A 14,085-nucleotide genomic window follows, 5' to 3' on the forward strand; every position below is an offset into this window, starting at 1 on the left:
GATATGGACATAAAACAGTTAGCATAAATGTTGAAATATTTTACTTAACTATCTTGTTAAAATATTTTTGAAAAATATAAGATTTAAATATTTGATTCAACATTTTTTTACTTCTAATTACTTTACAACATATTCACTTTTTCTTTATAGTTAATATTATTTTTCTATTTGGAACATAATTTTATTTTAAAAGTGCACCGACAGACTAAAAAACTTACACATCCTCTCATATTGAGTTGTAAAATGAACCCTTGACTTAATTAGTTAAATTTATTTTAAAATTTCATAATAAATAATTAATTAAATTTATTTTAGAATTTCATAATAAAAATTATATTTGTAATTATTTTATGTGTTTTCACATATTTTTTGTGCATAAATTAAATTTATAATGTATAGATTATTTATTTTATATAATAAACTTTTTCACCATACGCGTTCATATTTGGACAATACGTGGGCAGTTCCTATTTCCACCTCCATAGCAAAGTTAATGCTATGTCCTTACACCCTCTGACAGCGGTAGACGGCCTCCTTGACGTCATGGCGCCCTTACATGCTCGACCATGGATCATGGCATGCATCCGTCTTCGGCGATTATAGGTCACGTAGCTCCGGCGACTCTGCCGTCTGCTGTGCTCCTGCCCATCGACCCTACCCGCTTCCACTTTGGCCTCCACTCTGGCATGCAGGCACACGTCGGTCAGTCGGTTGCCTCCGCTTTGAATGCCACCACTAGACCGTACACTCATTTGAATTTGGAAACCCGCCGAAACAAGAACTTGAACTCGGCCATTCATTATTCTAAGTTGGTTTGAAATTTGAAATTGAAACCGCGACATCTCGAAGAATTTGGCAGTACATTTTCATTCAAGAAAGTTGAAGCTTCAGTCCAAAGACACGTTCGTCGAACACATCAAGGGCCTGCTGAGCATTGTCATGCAGGACGTGTAGTTGAAGCCTTTTTTGCTCCTCGGCTCCCGACATGGTACTACAAAATATACACGTTGAAGATGCCAAACCAAGGTTTTGGATGAATTCTGCACCACCAAATTGGGGGATATTTACGCCTAAGAAGACAAAGACATCATCGTTGAGATTTTAAAATCTCAGCCATCAAATATCATTGAGCAAAAATTTTGTACCGTTATCAGCTGTAATGGGCACGACATCTTTTGTACTTGGCAGTCTTCATCTTCATCTTGATGTTCTTGAAGTTTTGATTGTGCGTCTCTGTTTCTTACATTTTATGGTTTTGTGTGTTCTGAAAATCGTATAGCTTTCTAATACCTTGCTATAATGGAATTTCATCATGCAAGCCTTGCAGGAAGGATACCAACACCAACGAGGGGAGATGTTCTCAGGAGGCAGCAAATTATCAGATTGGAGTTTGCTTGTTCTGTATCTGTTAGGTGTCATGCTCATTCTCTTTCCCTTTCCTGTGATTATTCTCGTATGCTCTTACCTCAAGGAGTCCATGCGTGGGCCCCTTTCTGAAGGTCGAGAAAGAAACACATCACAGGATGTTCGTAATGAAGATGGGGTGAACCAGAGCACGGAGGATATCTCAAAACATTCTGATGAACATTACGACATGAGAGTGACTGTGACTATGGCCAGCGATGAGAGGCCAACCTTCCTTGGTAAACCCACTTCTATGGCCGCAGCCGTAGTTAATTAAAATCCCTTCCACCCCTCACTGCCTTGAGGTTTTTATTCATTCTTGATTTTAATAATGTAGATTTGTCAGCTGAGGTAAGATATTTGTGTGTATATGTTTCATATTTTGTTGGAAACTCAAATATAGTCATCTTACTCTAATAAATTTAGAGTAAAAAATGAAATAAGAGAAAGTTATACCTCATCTGTTTTCTTTATAGGTTTTATGTTGCGGAAAATTCTTCAATGGTATCATGCCTATACTGGCCTCAATGCCTAGGTTCTGGATTATATTATTTTTGCAAGTCTAATTTGCATAGTTAAAAGACAACAGAGTGATGAATGTGAACATCAGGGTTTAAGTTTTTGTGAGCTTGTCATGTTGAATGGATTTCTAAATCTAATTTGAAGTTAAATGTTTACTTTCAGCAAGAAATTATAATCAAATGTATTCGTTGGAGAAAGCAGTAGCTCGGTTAAAGAAGAAAATTGTTTATAGTTATCTTAAAACAAGGAAGAGTTTATATGATATGTTTTCCTATTTGAATTACTTGATTTTTTTTAGAAAATTAATATAAATATTTTGAATTACTTGATTTTTTTAGAAAATTAATATAAATATTTAGTGTCTAGTTTATTTTCAAATCTAAAAAAACATTGGGTTTTTTTGAAGGTTTAGGGGTAAGAGTGAAGGTCAAAATTTAATGTGAAGGAGTAATAACAACCATTTTGCTCAACAGCTCAACATAACTTCAATATATATATATATATATATATATATATATATATATATATATATATATATCTCCAGAATAATTGTCAATTGAGTCAGTCAATATATATAATGTTTATATCTCTAGAATATTTGGCAATTGATTCAGTGTAGTACTCACTTGACATGAGGTCAATTCCAACTCCTACTACTTATAAACTCTAATTTTGTAAATTGTCTATTTGGGAATTTCATCACTGAATATCCTCACACATAATGCTTCATCTATATGACCATAACTAACTGAAAGTCTTAAAATTGCAAATTATTATTATTGAAATAAAAAACATTTTAATTTATATTTAGTAAATGATATTTAAAGTAAATATTGTCAAATTGTAATATGTTCCCTTAAGTCAGTGATAGTCTGGCTTCATTTTTCTGAAGTTGAAACAGATTAATTTAAGCAGATTAAAACACAATTAATAATTGTGAATTGTTTTTCTTTGAAATAATAGTTATACATCCAAGCTCATCCTAACATTATTTCTTAACATTAGATTTTTCCAATACCTTTTATACGAATTAGCTATGATTAAAGAACTGTCTCCACCTTTAGCTTTTCCCGAAATATCTTCTTGTTTAGCTTTTCCTGAAATATCTTCTTGTTTAGCTTTTCCCGAAATCTTCATTTTAGAAACGCTCTATCCATAGTATTTTGGAATATCTTGGTTAGCTTTTTCTTTGATTACTTTTTGTTTATGAAAATCTTCATTTCCTACCAGGTTCATTTTTTATATTTTATTATATGCATGGTAGAATCCATCTCCTTTCTTCCTACCCTCTTTCTAGGTCTTTTCAATGTCTGCAACAATTTAACAACATGTTTAATAAAGTAATTTTGGTACGAAAGGCCATGGAGGACCAGTTACAATACCAATGAAAGATGATACTAGCACAGGAAGCAGCCTATTACCACAATGGAACTTCCAAGTTCCCTTTTTGCGGGATGGAACAGTTTCGACCCTTTTTCTCTTAGCCATCGCTTTCATCAATTCCGAGTGGTTGTGATTGTGACAGGGATGGTAGAACAACCATGATACACAGGAAAATATATATATGTTTTGTTATTCATTTATTTACAAAAAAAATTAGTTGAATTTAGATGTAACTATTTCTAATTTTAGAAATTTATAATACAATTATATAGTTGAACTTAGATTTAACTATTTCTAACTTCAAAGATAGGAGTTGCAAAAATATCTCAACCACCTCTTACAAATTTCAAATTGAGCATGGAAGTCATGGAAGCATTATTTCCAACTCTCTTCCTTAATACTTACATGACAAACATTGAAAACACACATTACAACAATAGGAATAATTTGTGTCTCACTGGTTTTCATAGCACCTACATGACAAACATTGAAAACACACATTACAACAATAGGAATAATTTATGTCTCACTGGTTTTCATTAGCACCCACATCTACTCTGTAATGTTGCAAACACTGCTCTTTCTTCACCACCACATCTTGGAACTATCAATTGACCTCAATTTCAAACATAGCCAATCTTGTACAATTGATGATTCTTGACTACCCCAAACAATAGACTAGATATTGAATATCTCTATAGACATGCTTCCATCCTAGTAGTATGCATCAAAATGCATACTTCGAGTTATATAGGTAAGTTGTTTCCGTACTTAGCTTATCTAGTAATCAACTCTACAACTGACTTTTTTGACATATACACTTACATACATGCGAAGAAATACATGTAACTAATGTTCTTGAAGCACCAAATAACTACAAAACACATTAGCATATTACATGCTCAACATAATCAAGTCAATGATATGTTCTCTGGACATAGAAGAACATTGAAAACCATTAACTTAAGAATCTTTGTTCTGCATTATAAAACTTTACAAAACAAAATAACAACAAATCCCACCCATCACAAAACCCAACCAAAAAAAACTAAGAATGTCGAGCTAGAATCGCCTATAAATCTTATGGGCATGAACCTTCTTGCCCTCTCTAAACTTTCAGATATCGATGCAGAACTATAAGAGACAACTGTAGTTGTTGGAGCTCATGGGAATGCTTCTATTGTCGACTAAAGTCAAAACCTGATTCACTAAGTTCTCTCCCACCGTATTGGCTCCCTCGCAGTTTGCACTTTGCACTTCAACACACTTGCAGTAGTGATCACCGTGCGGGGTTGGCAGACCATTGTATTTGTGATGAGCATTGTGTGAGATCCTTAGATGTCCATTGTATTTTAGTGATAAATGTACACACCCTGAAAGAGGAGATAGTGAATCCAGAGCTCTCCTTGTGCACAGATTTCTAGAACCCACATAATTTGTTTATCCATACGCAGGTTCATATGAAGTCTCCGTATACGAAGATTAATAGAAAGGTATGGATTTGAAGTTTGAACCAAGTTATGCAATGGCCATTGCATCCAACGTCACCAACACGATATATTAAATAAAGGAGTAACCAACATTGAGCGTTTAGGTGGTTCTCACCTTGTATATCCATCTGGTTTGCACTCAGCTCAAAGAGAAAAAAATATAGTGATATAACAGATGTGGCAATCCTCTGAATGATAATTATTTACATAACAGATCCAACCCTCCAGAACACTACCTCCAGGAGGGGATTCAACTTGGTGGCTTTGTTTTGACCCAATAAAAATAAAAAAATAAATTAATACGATAGCCAAGGGATGCATCTCTAGCAGAGAGGAGATCATTCTGAGCCTTGCAAAGGGGGCGCAATCGACAATGACATTCCAATAGCAGAGGCTCGATAACACTGCACACACATCAGCTGTCTGCAAGCCGATGAGAATTCGCTTTAGAATAAAGTAGTTGTGAAAAAACTTAACATTGTGTTGATGGTGTTGGACCCACAAAAATTCAAGGGGTCTCCCTGATATGTGGTCCCAATTAGACCTCACATTGTTTGGGATAGGAGCCCCATTCGGAATATGGCCCAATTGTCGGTTTCTTAAAGATTTTCCTTGGCTCTAATTGTCAGCAAGAGAGAGGAATGAAAATGTGCCTTCGAAAAGAAAGTGAGTGTGCCTGGTGAGTGTTTTGGTTGTAAGTGTGTCAAGGTTCTTCTACTATGGAGGGAGAAAAGAAAGTGAGCCTCTAAGAGAGAGGTAATAGTACCACCCTAGTAGAGACACACATAATCAAGAAGGATCTGTCTAACATCAAGCAGAATAGTCCACAAAGATGCGATGGTCAATACAACTAATCAACAAGAGAGATCTGTCTAATATCCAGCCGAATAGTACACAAGGATGTGACAACAATAATAACCATTACAACACATTCTCAATATGATAAATACTAAAATAACCGAAATAGTTGAACCACTTTAGCACAAATGAAAGAAAACATGAATTACAAACATCCACCGAATAGCCTTACAAATATTCATAATCCATGCATGAAGAACATGCTGGCCATGAGGATTCTTATATTAAGTAAAAATTCCAAGACACATGTATACAATGAACACCACTGGTTCCAATAGTGGAGTGTTGGAGCCACTCCTCTAATGCCTTGTGGGAGGAGCCAAGGTGAAAAGTCCTTTGATCATACAATGAGGGTGTATATATAACTAATGAGGTGATGCTTCACCTTCCTTGTGACTCTTTGACTAACCTCATGACTCTTTGACTTCCTATAACTTTTCGAGTTTACATGACTCTTCACATTTAGAATGTGTCCTTTGGATTTCCACTTTACAATACATTTTGAAATTTTGAATAGATAATTACATAATCCACAATGATGATGTGGAATATGAAAACTCATGACATAACATGACATGACATTGCTAACATAAACTGTTTGATGACATGGCAATGTCAAGCCACTACTGTTGCTCCTTGGTATATGTCTTCTTGAGGATGCTCTTCTATCCACCTCCTTATGGATTAGAGGTAAGGAGTCTTCAATGGTATCAAGTCTTGAGTTGTGATCGCAAAATGGTATCCCTCTGCTTTCTCTTGGTTGATCAGCTTGCATAATAAGCTAAAATATGTCCTTTAGCATGTTTCCCTTCTCCATCTCCTTTTTCATCATATTGTCATGATATGATAGAGTACCTGCATCCGTGATTCACTCATGATGAGGTGACATCAGTCCGATAAAACCCCTAGTCTAAGATGGCACATGTTGATCCACTAATTAAGATGGAACCGAGTTGCGGGCTGGAAGAGAGGTTCAATGACTGTGTAATTTTTCAAATCAAGAGATCAGGGTTGAAGCTTGATCTTTGAGACTTCACAATGCACTGTAATCATCAAAACGTATTCAGGGAAGTTTCCTTTCCTTTCTAAGTTTTGCTTATTATATTTTAAAAGTTATTGTAAGACTTATCTCCAAATTTGATCATACAAAGTTTCAAGTTTGTTTTGGAGCAATATTTGCGAAAGAAATTAAACCTCTATTGAAGCGCTCATATGCAAGTTTTAATCACGTCTATGCTTTAGATTAGAGATTTTGTTTTGAATAAAATGCCTAAATAATAACCTACCATGCGAGACAAAATCGTAAAATGCTTAACATAAGGCTAAGAACACAAGAATATATGTACTCTCTTTGTTAATATTTCTCTTCTTATCTCGTTTGGTTATGGTCTCAATTTTTGCATGGCTTATTTCTTTTGTTTACTTCCAAGACCATTCGTTTTTGCGTCGCTTTGGTTTTACTATGCTTTGCTTTAGATTTGATTTTTGCAAGGCTTGTGATGCATTTCGCTTGCTTTATGTAATTGTTTGATTTCATGACATTTTCAAAAGTTATACAGGGAATTATTCCTATGTAACAATAGTTGGTGAACATGGGCTATCTCTACTCTATCTTTACCATAAGATTTCATTTATCTAAAGGCAATCTATATCAAGTTTCTCTTTTTATCTCATACCAACCATGACCATGGGAAACATTTAAATATGAATAAAAACCTATAGTTCATCCATTATAAATGAACAAATTGTTTAAAGTGTTTGCTTTGAATGCCTCCCACACCCCTCCACATTTAAACCTCTACATTGGTAGATGAAAAGAAAACTAGTGAGTCAAACTTAACTAGTATCACATATATTCCTTTAAATAGAAAACTTCGAGTACCACCCCACTCTCTTCAACTAATTAATAAAGCAATTTTTCAGTAAAACTAATAAAAAATGTAACATATAAGAGAGTTGAAAGCACACATGTGTGATAAGTGTATGCAAACTCATCAGGGTACTAAATAGGCTCGCTGACAGTGGGTCAATGCATACATGGTATCAAGATAACTTCGTTAGGGTACTGAACAGGCCTACTAACAACAATGTAATTACAGGAAAAAGAGTTTATTTAATATTGAACAGATGTAGGTTAATACTAAAACCCTCCTATCTATCATTACCAGGATTAGAAAGAAATATAAAATAATAAATATTCCCTTTTGATTAAATTCATTGTTTTAGAACTAAACATTCTAGTACTTTCACTTTTAAGAACTTATATTATGTTGATTTGTTTGTTTATATGAAAACTGTGCATATATGGAAGATATGTGCATATACGGAAGATATGCGCATATACGGAAGATATGCGCATGTCTTCCGTATATCCCTAACTTTCCTGTATGTGCATATCTTCCGTATATGCACGTCGTTCATGTATCTGCATCGTAGATGCGCAAATTCCATATACAGAAATTGCGCATATACGGAAATTGGGCATATACGGAAGATGTGCGCATATACGGAAATTGGGCATATACGGAAGATATGCACATATCTTCCATATATCCCTAACTTTCCTGTATGTGCATATACGGAAACTGTGCATATACGGAAGATATGCGCATATACGGAAATTGGGCATATACGGAAGATATGCGCATATCTTCCGTATATGCCCAATTTTTGTATATGCACAATTTCTGTATATGGAATCTACGCATATACGATGCAGATACATGAACGACGTGCATATACGGAAGATATGCACATACAGGAAAGTTAGGGATATACGGAAGACATGCACATATCTTCCGTATATACCCAATTTCCATATATGCGCACATATTCTATGTATGCATAGTTTTCGTATATGCGCAATTTCTATATATGGAATTTGTATATATTTTCGTTTATGTATCTACGTCATATATGTGCAAATTCCATATACAGAAATTGCGCATATACGGAAATTGCGCATATACGGAACATATGCGCATGTCTTCCGTATATCCCTAACTTTTCTGTATGTGCATATACGGAAACTGTGCATATACGGAAGATATGCGCATATATGGAAATTGGGCATATACGGAAGATATGTGCATATCTTCCGTATATGCCCAATTTCCTTATATGCACAATTTTTGTATATGGAATCTACGCATATAAGATGCAGATACATGAACGACGTGCATATATGGAAGATATACACATACAAGAAAGTTAGGGATATACGGAAGACATGCGCATATCGATATACAGAAATTGTGCATATACGGAAGATATGTACATATACGAAAAATGCGCATATACGGAAGATATCCGCATGTGTTCCGTATATCCATAACTTTCGTGTATGTGCATATCTTCCATATATGCACGTCGTTCATGTATCTGCATCGTACACACGCAAATTCCATATACAGGAATTGCGTATATACGGAAATTTTGCATATACAGAAGATATGCGCATATACGGAAGATATGTGCATGTCTTCCGTATATCGCTAACCTTCCTGTATGTGCATATCTGTCGTATATGCACACTTTTCATATACGCGCAATTTTTGTATATGGAATTTGCACATCTATGACACAGATACATAAACGACGTGCATATATGGGAGATATGCACATACAGGAAAGTTAGCGATAGACGGAAGACATGCACATATCTTCCGTATATGCCCAATTTCCGTATATGAGCACATCTTTCGTATATGCACAGTTTCCATATATGCGCAATTTCTGTATATGGAAATTGTACATATCTTCATTTATGTATCTGAGTCGTATATGCGCAAATTCAATATACAGAAATTGCGCATATACGGAAACTGTGCATATACAAAAGATATGCGCATATACGGAAATTGTGAATATACGGAAGATCTGCGCATATCTTCCGTATATCCCTAACTTTCCTGTATGTGCATATCTTCCATATATGCACGTCGTTTATTTATCTGCATTGTATATGGGCAAATTCAATATGCAGAAATTGCGCATAGACGGAAACTGTGCATATACGGAAGATATGCGCATGTCTTCTGTATATCCCTAACTTTCTTGTATGTGCATATTTTCCGTATATGTACGTCGTTCATGTATCAGCATCGTAGATGCACAAATTCCTTATACAGAAATTTTGCATATACAGAAATTGGGCATATACGGAAGATGTGCGCATATATGAAAATTGCGCATATACGGAAATTGGGCATATACCGAAGATGTGCGCATATATGGAAATTGCGCATATACGGAAGATATGCGCATATCTTCCGTATATCCCTAACTTTCTTGTATGTGCATATATGGAAACTGTGCATATACGGAAGATATGCGCATATACGGAAACTAGGCATATACGGAAGATATACGCGTATATATTCCGTATATGCACAGTTTCCATATATGCACATACAGGAAAGTTAAGGATATACGAAAGATATACGCATATCTTCCGTATATGCCCAATTTTCGTATATGCGCACATCTTCCGTATATGCCCAATTTTCGTATATGCACAATTTCTGTATATGGAATTTGCGTATCTGCGATGGAGATACATGAACGACGTGCATATACGGAAGATATGCACATACAGGAAAGTTAGAGATATACGGAAGACATGCGCATATCTTCTGTATATGCTAAATTTCCGTATATGCGCACATCTTCTGTATATGCACAGTTTCCGTATATGCGCAATTTCTGTATATGGAATTTGTACATATCTTCATTTATGTATCTGTGTCATATACGTGCAAATTCCATATATAGAAATTGCGCATATACGGAAATTGTGGATATACGGAAGATATGCGCATATACGGAAATTGCGCATATACGGAAGATATGCGCATGTCTTCCGTATATTCCTAACTTTCCTGTATGTGCATATACGGAAGGTATGCGCGTATATGCCCAGTTTCCGTATATGTGCATATCTTCCGTATATGCACAATTTTCGTATATGCACATACAGTAAAGTTAGGGATATATGGAAGACATGCGCATATCTTCCGTATATGCGCACATCTTCCGTATATGCCCAATTTCCGTATATGTGCAATTTCTGTATATGGAATTTGTGCATTTGTGATGCAGATACATGAACGACGTGCATATACGGAAGATATGCACATACAAGAAAGTTAGGGATATACGGAAGACATACGCATATGTTCCATATATGCGCAATTTTCGTATATGCGCATACCTTCCGTATATGCACGGTTTCCGTATATGTGCAATTTCTGTATATTTAATTTTCTTATATACGATGCAGATACATAAACGAAGATATGTACAATTTCCATATACAGAGATTGCGCATATACGGAAACTGTGCATATACGGAAGATGTGCCCATATATGGAAATTGGGCATATACAGAACATATGCGCATGTCTTCCGTATATCCCTAACTTTCCTATATGTGCATATTTCCCGTATATGCACGTCGTTTATGTATCTGTTTCGTAGATGTGCAAATTCCATATACAGAAATTGCGCGTATACGGAAACTGTGCATATACGGCAGATATGCACATACAGAAAAGTTAGGGATATACGGAAGACATGCACATATCTTCCGTATATGCCCAATTTCTGTATATGCACAATTCCTGTATATGGAATTTGCATGTATACGATGCAGATACATGAACGACGTGCATATACAGAGGATATGCACATACATGAAAGTTAGGGATATACGGAACACATGCGTATACCTTCCGTATATGCACAATTTCTGTACATGGAATTATTTAAAAAATTGGCATTTTGAAAATCATTATCACTACTTTGAAAATCCAAATTTACACTTCAAAATAGCTAATATTGACATTTAAAATAAAAACTCACAATGTTTTACTCTAGATTTTACTTATTATTTCAAATTTAATAAAATTAAAGTTTTCAAATTAACAATTATTTTTGAAATCAAAATTCACAACTTCATAATTAAATTTTGGAAATTAATAAATATTTTTAAATCAAAATGCACAACTTCATAATTACCATGGACACTTTTGGAATTGAAAAACTTATTTTTGATAGTGAAATTCACTATTTTTTAATTTAAATTAACAACTTTGAAGTCAAAATCTATATTTTTGAAACCAAAACATGACACTTAATGCTTTAGAAATCAAAATTCACAGTTTGGAGGTTTGAAATTAATGGAATTCACATTTTTGGATTCCAAATACATACTTTTATCCATCGATATTTCCACTCCCAAAAATCAACATTTAACTTTAGAATATTAACCATTTCAAAATTTAAATTTACAACTTTTAACTTTATACTTCCTTACTATTTCAATTGTAATTTTATTTTGGTAATCTTAATATTCCCTTTTCTCCAATCACACCCTTAACCCCATAAAACAAAAAAAAATCAATAAAGGTTAAAGAGGTTAAATAACAAGTACATGTTTATTAAATGGGTTGATTCTCACATGTAAAATCTATGGAATATGAACATAAACTATAAACTATAATTCACATGTAAAGAAATAAATGAATATTCTAGGGTTGAGTATGTGAAAATATATTTAAGCTGTCATATTGTTTTCGATATATATTTTGTTTATACTTAAGAGTCATTGTTGTATGGTAGCTTATGATAAAAATATCTACTGTTACATATTTGTTAAGAAACTTGGTAAGAATATTTTTAAAGTGATATTGGATTGTAATGTGTGGTTATTGTTTTTTTATCTAGTATCAAGTTTGAAAGGCATATGTATTTTTAGACAGATTAATATTGAGGTGCGAGGTATAAGTCTTAAGATTTCATTTTAAACATCAAATAAGATATAAATATAAAAGTAACTTAACTTATAAAATTGATAATTTGTAAATAATAAAAACAAAATCCGTTACAACTATTCATCAAAAGTAATGTAACGTTGATAGAATATAACATCGCATCCACATAAGGATTTAAAATTCAATGAAAATGTTGTCATAAACACAAATATAAATTTATGTATTTTTATTCAAAATAGGTCCAACTATACATGTTTCTTTTTTACAAAATAGAACTTCATTTCCAACATAAATAATGGAATCTCATGCCCATAAATGACATAATGGAAAAACAACATCATGATCAATCTAAAGTATGGGTCTATAAGTCACCCTCGTCCCTCTTGGCACTCCCAGGTGGATTTCCAAATTGATATCTCTGCAAAAATTTACAATAATCAATTAGTTGTAGAAACTAAAAGGCATATAATCAATTTCATTAATTCATGATGATATTTTGATCAAATACTCATTCTCACCGTGAGGATTTGAGGCAATGGAGAAGAGAACCCTTCCTGGGTAGATGGCAGAGCACTTGGTGACAAATATAGGCATGGTGGATGTGAAATAGGAAAAAGGTAGTAGGTGCGGGCGACGATACACCCCCACCGGTTGTATGATAGTGGGAATCACTGTAGGCCGGGAGATTAACCTAGGGGGGGAAATTGGAATGTTAAGGGTGGACGAGTGAAAAAATGAGAATGGTGGATGCTTGAAGGGTAGCCCGGTGAGCATTGGGAAGGTATTACAGAGGTGGTTATAGGCATGGAAGAATTTATGGAGGAAAAAGGTCGTGGGTGTGGGCGATGATACATCTTAATTGGTTGAACAATAGGGGGGAGCACCCTTGGGGAGGTGTTGAGGGCCCTGAAATCGGGTCAACAACAAGGGGGATACCCACCCGGTCGGGAACCTGGTTGGCGGCTCCGTGCCCGTTTGGTGTAGCGGGTCCGACTGGGGATAACGGGACTAGCTTCCCGTTCTAAGGGGGTGTGTGTGTGTAGAGTTTGGTGATGTGTGTGTGTGTAGAATATGATAATGAAAATATAGAATTATTTCTAAGCTAATTTAGTTCTGAACTCTGAGAGTGAATTTTATACTACTTTAACCTACAAAGAATAACACATCTAATCTACGCTAACCCGGGATAGAACTTTCTCCATTATGCGATCTAGAAAGGTTTCACACAATAACTGGTAATGAAGATTATTCAGCTACTATGAGAATATAAATCAATTAAGATGAACCATCCTGCATAAAAAGTTAAACAGAACGATTGTGAACAGCATATCGCATAATCAGTTATTCATGTATTAAGCACAAATCAATGACTCCACCGTACAAAAGTGCTAAATGGTAGTCCACTCATTCATATATTAACATATAAACAACATCAGCTGTATATTACTCTAAGAATGCAAGCAGAAACTCGTCAAGAGATAAAAGTACCATTTATGACTGACTTTATACTCACAGACCTGAAGCAATAATGATCTATTTCTACTTACTTCTAATGCCTACTAAGACTACAGAAGTGCAACATCAGTAGCAGGTATTAAAATGCAAACATAAATAAATCTTGATCCGTCCATTCATCAAAAACCCCCTCCGAGGGT

This window comes from Pinus tabuliformis, chromosome 1_2 (assembly GCF_031772625.1).
Source record: "Pinus tabuliformis cultivar Carrire ecotype Pingquan chromosome 1_2, CPIR1, whole genome shotgun sequence".
Classification (NCBI taxonomy): Eukaryota; Viridiplantae; Streptophyta; class Pinopsida; order Pinales; family Pinaceae; genus Pinus; species Pinus tabuliformis.